Source organism: Cydia pomonella, chromosome 4, assembly GCF_033807575.1.
Source record: "Cydia pomonella isolate Wapato2018A chromosome 4, ilCydPomo1, whole genome shotgun sequence".
NCBI classification, from domain to species: Eukaryota; Metazoa; Arthropoda; class Insecta; order Lepidoptera; family Tortricidae; genus Cydia; species Cydia pomonella.
Window position 1 is genome coordinate 24,383,303 of NC_084706.1, and position 6,933 is coordinate 24,390,235.

Genomic DNA, 6,933 nt, shown 5'->3' on the forward strand with positions numbered 1-6,933 from the left:
TCACCCATCTGGACTACGTGCCCGAGTCATCGGAGTCTGGCAGCGCGAAAAATCCTAGGACTCACACGTGGAGAGGATGGAACCTGGAGACTCCACAGGAATCAGGAGATTGAAGATCTGGTGTCCGAGCCGAACGTCATTGGATGTTTATAAATATTTCTTTGAAATTCGCTGAGGTCCACCCGCCATCTAGACGCCAGATGTCAATGCCGAGTGCGACCGCCCTTAAAGCGGTGTATTATCTCTAGTCTCTCCAATATGTTCTCCTGGTGGGTCCACGGGGTTTATTTAGTGTTATCATAAACAGTGTTCACCAGCGGGTCTACGGGTACCTAATTATTTTTACCATGGGCCGACCATGAACACGATTCTATTTTTAAAAACGTAACCCGCGTAGCTACTTCAGTCTTAGGCGGTATATACTCTACACCACGTTCACAAAAGATTGATATTTTAGGTAAAAACTCACATTTCGCTATATTTGTCCATAGTAAATACTAATTCAAAAACTGTACGGTAGGGCCTAAAATCTTCTGTGATAGTAATGTAGAAATAAATACTGTTGACAGGCGGTCAACGGTATTTAGTACAATAATTACACTGAAACAATTCGTATAGAATACAGAACCTATGAATAATATATATCTAGAGAATCTAACTTTAATGCAATAATATAATTGAACAAAAGATATACATTAGTACGAGTAGTACGATCAACCTATATGTCTATTTTTAATAGTCTTAATGTTCGTGTATCGGTTCTGTATTCTATGGCCATTAATTATGCTTTATTTTTCAACTTTCTTTGACTACACACAAGTACACATTATATTTGCTTTTTTCTTGAACTTTATCTTGCCCATGTTCGATTCTTCTTATGTCGATGCATCCTCATTATTTCCGTATGGTTTCTGAAAATACAATAACAGTTTTTGTAATGTTTTCTAATACCTATGTTTGAAGTCGGTTTCCTATTTTTAAGAGAAGTTTTTTTTTTCATGTAAGTACCTTTTTTTTCAAGTGGGGTAAATTAGAGCAGATGGGATACCTATCGACAATTATGTCAATAAACAGTTTTACGTTCCATCAAGAATTGAGAGGTTGCCTCAATTCCTCATGGAACCCATGATGTAAGCTAGACCTTTACACAAATATTCCTTAAACCTCGTTAAGCAAGTAGCTTCTTTACAAACATAACAAAGAAGACAAATCGTCTAGCGTGAAATACGCATCGTTAAAGAGTTCTTTTCTGGTCCTGATCAGAAGTTCCACTTCTTCAAATAGCACTTTTTTGAATGGCAATGCCTGGTCTGTTGATGAAACTAAAAAACGCCTATAAGATTTGGGGAGTTCCCTTAATTCCTCGTGGTTTTGTCAAAAATAGGACCATCTTGGAACTATACACCCACTTTCAAACGATAACTAATTTTCAACATTGGTTCAGAAATGACGAAGATCTTACTTAACATATATACAAAAAAAAAAGTTTTTGAAGTCGGTTAAAAAGTAGTATCTTTACAATACTTCCTTTTACTAAGAAGGGATAACTACTACAATTTGCTTACTAAGTAAGTACTTACTTACTATTAGTATCAGATTGGAGTCGACTCGAGAGTCGATAAAATGGGCGTCGCTATCCTTTCCGGGTGGGGGGGATTTCACCGCATGAAAAAGAGACACATATAGTGAGTTCTTACTGTTCTACCAAACTACATATATAAAGTAGTCGTACTTTTTGAGTCAAATTAATTTAATTCTAAAGGTGCGACGTAATGGCCTGAAGCCCGCTCTTAGCATACCTAGTTATACTATTTGATGGATATTGGTGTCAATTTATAATAAGTTTAATTATTCATTGTCTTTACCTAATTATCTTTACCTTTTGCCGACCGGTTTGGCCTAGTGGGTAGTGACCCTGCCTATGAAGCCGATGGTCCCGAGTTTGAATCGCGTATTTGTTCCTAAGGCTTGCGTGTTTTCTATGTATATACGTAAATATATATTTATCTAAATAAGTATGTTTAACGTCGCCTAGTACCCATAGTACAAGCTTTGATTAGTTTGGGGCCAATCTGTGTAAGATTGTCCCTACATATTTATTTATTTATTACCTAACGTAACCTACATTAGGTAATGAAAGCATTTTATTTTTGTAAGGGTAACAGTTTTGTTGGGATATAAAATGGTTAATGATAAAAACTAATACTTTTACCAGCATTTTCACTTTATATTCATGTATTCGAAACCTATACATTTATGACATTAACTTTTGCAAGACGATAAGATTTTTTATTCACAATAACTTGTCCGTATTCGAACTGTCTGGCTACCCAGCTAGCCGTGGCTGCATGTGTACCCGGATTTTATACTCTGAAACTGGAACTAGTGACAGATAAGAGTCGATTGATGTTTTTTTAAAGATACTTATACTTAAATAGAATTACTTGCCTATGTTTAATTAAAAGAAACTACTTATACATAATAATCCTTACAGTCTTAACCTATTTAACCTACCTACCTACCTACTTTTAATAGTAGCAGTTCGGTTCACTTCGTAGAAATACCTGTTCTAAGAATAATGAAAAAGAAAGAAGAGTAATAAAAATAAAGAATCTGGAAGTCGTTGAGGTGTTCCGTTCTTCATCAGCAATTCTACTTCAACAAATGTCACTTTATTGAGTAAAAATGCGTGTAATATTGATGAAAATCCTAAAATGACTATATGTATGCCTATCCTATACAATATGAGAAGCTCCTTCAGTTTCTCGTAGAACCTATCATCAGAACTGGACCTTGACACAAATGTTCCTTAAAAGCCTTACATGCTATAAACGAAATAAAATAAAAAAAACGCCTAAGGTAAAATACTTGTCGTTGAAGAGTTCCATTTCAGCAGTATCAGCATAGTTTCAGTAATATCAGCAGTTTCACTTCATCAAATGTCACTTGTTCAAATAAAAAAAACTTGATATGTTGACGAAAATCCTCAATTCCTCCTAATTGTGAATTCAAATCGATTTAAAATCCTCAATTCCTCATTGAATCCATCATCAGAACTGGACCTTGACACAAATGTTTCCTAAGAACCTAGCTTGCTACAAACTTAACAAAGAATAAGAATCGCGCGCGTTGAAGAGTTCCGTTCTGGTCAATATCACTAACTTGTTTAAATAAAAATGCTTGATATGTTGACGAGAATCCAAACATTACTGTATGTATTGTATGCCTATAAGATTTGAGGAATTTCTTCGATTTCTCATGGAACCCATCCTCAGAACTAGACCTTATGACACAAATGTCTTCAAGAACTTTACTTGCTACAAAATAAACAAATAAAACATATCGCGCGCGAATTGGCGAGTTCCATTTTGGCCAGCATCAGCTGTTGCATTTCGTCAAATGTCACATTTTAATAAAAATGCTTGATATGTAAATAAGAATCCAGAAATTATAAGATGTCAGGAATTCCCTCGATTATTTATGAGACCCATCATCAGAACTGAACATTGATATAAATACACCTTAAGAACGTTACTCGCTACAAGCTTAATAAAGAATACAAAACGCGTGCGTTGAAAAGTTCCGTTCTGGACAACATCAGCAGTTTCACTTGATCAAATATAACTTTTTTTAAATAAAACACCTAGAGATATTGATGAAAAAAAAACTATATGTATTTCTATAAGGTTTGAGGTGTCCATCATCAGACCTAGACACTAGACACTGGTGTCTAGTACAGATATTTCTTAAGAACCTTACTTTCTACAAACTTAAAAGTTCCGAGGAATTGTTCGGATTAATCTCTGCCGCCTCTTTCCGTCACCGCTTTACGCTACATCATTTATATCTTCACCACTTAGATGGTTGGCAATCCTCAACTGTGCATTTCTCTAGAAACTTCCTGCCTCATACAGCTAAACTATGAAATGATCTGTCGCATGCGGTATTTCCGGCCCAATACGATCTTTAAAACTTTAAGGAAAGAGCGTATTCCTATCTTAAATGCCGGCACCGCACTTACAATCCCTATGGTGTAACAGATGTCCATGGCCAGCGGTAATTGCTTACCATCAGTTGATTCGTCTACTAGTTTGCCTCTTATATCACAACAAACAAAAAAAGAATAAAATCTCACGCGTTGAAGAGTTCCGTTTTAGTCAACATCACTAGTTCCACTTCATCAAATGCCACTAATGTGAATAAAAAAAGCTAAAGATATTGATGAAAATCCAAAATTACTATATACCTATAAAAATTGAGGAGAATGAGGAGTTCCGTCGCTTTCTCATGAAACACATCATCAGAACTGTACTTCGACAAAAATGTTTCTTGAGAACCTTACTCGCTACAAACTTAACAACGAAGAAAAATTGCGCGCGTTGGAGTTCCGTTTTGGTCAACATCAGTAGTTCCACATCATCAAATGTCACTTTTGTGAATAAAACTTGATAATATGTTGATGAAAATCCAATAAGTACTATATATATACCTATAACTTTTAAGAAATTCTCTCGATTCTTCATGGGACCCATCATCAGACCTTTACCTTGACACGAATGTTCCTAAAAACCTTAGTACTTAAAACTTACTTGCTACAAACTTAACTAATAAAACAAATCGCGCGCGACTTGGCGAGTTCCATTCTGGTCAACATCAGCTGTTACACTTAGTCAAATGACAATTTTTTAATAAAAATGCTTGATATGTAAATAAAATCCCAGAAATTATTACATGTATGCCTATAAGATTTTAGGAATTCCCTCGATTCTTCATGAAACCCATCATCAGAACTGTACTTTGACAAAAATGTTTCTTAAGAACCTTACTTGGTACAAACTTAACGAAGAAAAATTGCACGCGTTGGAGTTCCGTTCTGGTCAACATCAGTAGTTCCACATCATCAAATGTCACTTTTGTGAATAAAAGTTGATAATATGTTGATGAAAATCCAATAAGTACTACATATATGCCTATAGCATTTAAGAAATTCCCTCGATTCTTCATGGGACCCATCATCAGACCTTTACCTTGACACAAATGTTCCTAAAAACCTTAATACTTAAAACTTACTTGCTACAAACTTAACTAATAAAACAAATCGCGCGCGAGTTGGCGAGTTCCATTCTGGTCAACATTAGCTGTTACTTTTAGTCAAATGACACTTTTTTAATAATAATGCTTGATATGTAAATAAAATCCCAGAAATTATTACATGTATGCCTAAAAGATTTTAGGAATTCCCTCGATTCTTCATGAAACCCATCATCAGAACTGGACATTGATGTATTAAGTACACCTTAAGAACCTTACTCACTACAAGCTTAATAAAGAATACAAAACGTGTGCGTTGAAAAGTTCCGTTCTGGAACACATCAGCAGTTCCACTTGATTAAATGTAGCTTTTTTTTAATAAAACGCCCAAAGTTATTGATGTAAATCCAAAAAAAACTATATGTATTTCTATAAGGTTTGAGGTATCTATCAGACCTGGATCTAGACACAGATGTTTCTTAACAACCTTACTTTCTACAAACTTATCAGGACAAATCTATTACGGCGAGTGTTCCATCGAATTGCTCGGATTAATCCTTGCCGCCTCTTTTCGTCAGCGCTCTACGCTACAACATTTTTATTTTCACCACTTAGATGGTTGGCAGTCCTCAACTGTGCATTTCTCTAGAAACTACCTGCCTCATACAGCTAAACTATGAAATGATCTGTCGCCTGCGGTATTTCCGGACCAATACGACATTTAAAACTTTAAGAAAACAGCGTATTCCAATCTTAAAGGCCAGCACCAAACTTACAACCCCTATGGTTTAGCAGGTGTCCATGGGCGGCGGTAATCGCTTACCATCAGGTGTGACGTCTGCTCGTTTGCCTCTTATATCATAAAAAAAAACAAAGAAGAAAAATCTCGCGCGTTCAATAGTTCCGTTTTGGTCAACATCAGTAGTTCCACTTCATTAAATGCCACTAGTGGGAATGAAAAAGCTTAAGGTATTGATGAAAATCCAAAATGACTATATGCCTATAAGATTTGAGGTGTTCCCTCGCTTCCTCATGGAACCCATCGTCAGACCTTTACCTTGACACAAAGGTTCCTAAAAACCTTGGTACTTGAAACTTACTCGCTACAAACTTAACAAAGAAGACAAATCACGCGCGTGGAAGAGTTCCGTTTCTGATCAACATCAGCAGTTCCACTTCACCAAATGTACTTACTTACCACCCATTTATTTGAAACAGTACCTAGGTACTCCATTTTGATGCCGCCAGCTTGAAACTTCAATGGCCTCAGTGTCCGATGAACAACTTAAAAATGCTGAAAGTAATAACAATTATAATAAGTTGGGGAGTAGCAACCTTACACACCCGAGTGCTCCTGGGGAGTTCTGTTACCGGACATACAATAATAATAACAATAAATAAATATTATAGGGACATTCTTACACAAATTGACTGAGTCCCACGGCAAGCCGAGAAGGCTTGTTTTGTGGGTACTCATACAACGACATAATAATATATAATATACAAATACTTAAATACATAGAAAACATCCATGACTCAGGAACAAATATCTGTGCTCATCACACAAATAAATGCTCTTACCGGGATTCAAACCCAGGATCATCGACTTACTAGGCCAAACCGGTCGTGAAAAAAAGAGCAAAAAAAAAAGAAAAATATGTCAAAAGAAAATGCGATTTGGAAACGTTATTCGCCACTTAATATATTATTATATCTGGTTCACAGCATTTATTTGGTGCTGATATAATGTCTGCAATATTACCCGAGTACATTAAAATATGAATAAATTATCATAAATTCAGAAGATGGGCCCAATAACAGTTCATTTTTACATGGAAAAATGGCTTTCATGTAAAATGTTTGTCAGACATATTTTTGGAAGTATAGTACAATCATTAACTT

At 35.7% G+C, this 6,933-nt stretch overlaps 1 long non-coding RNA gene across 1 annotated transcript; it reads right to left on the reverse strand.

Annotated features, from left to right (window-relative positions):
* Positions 1-451: 451 nt before the first annotated feature.
* Positions 452-2,427, reverse strand: LOC133517323 (uncharacterized). Its single transcript, XR_009799358.1, has 2 exons — positions 1,585-2,427; positions 452-911 (listed from the first exon to the last, which is right to left on the reverse strand). It is a non-coding gene; the product is annotated as an uncharacterized LOC133517323 (long non-coding RNA).
* Positions 2,428-6,933: the final 4,506 nt, after the last annotated feature.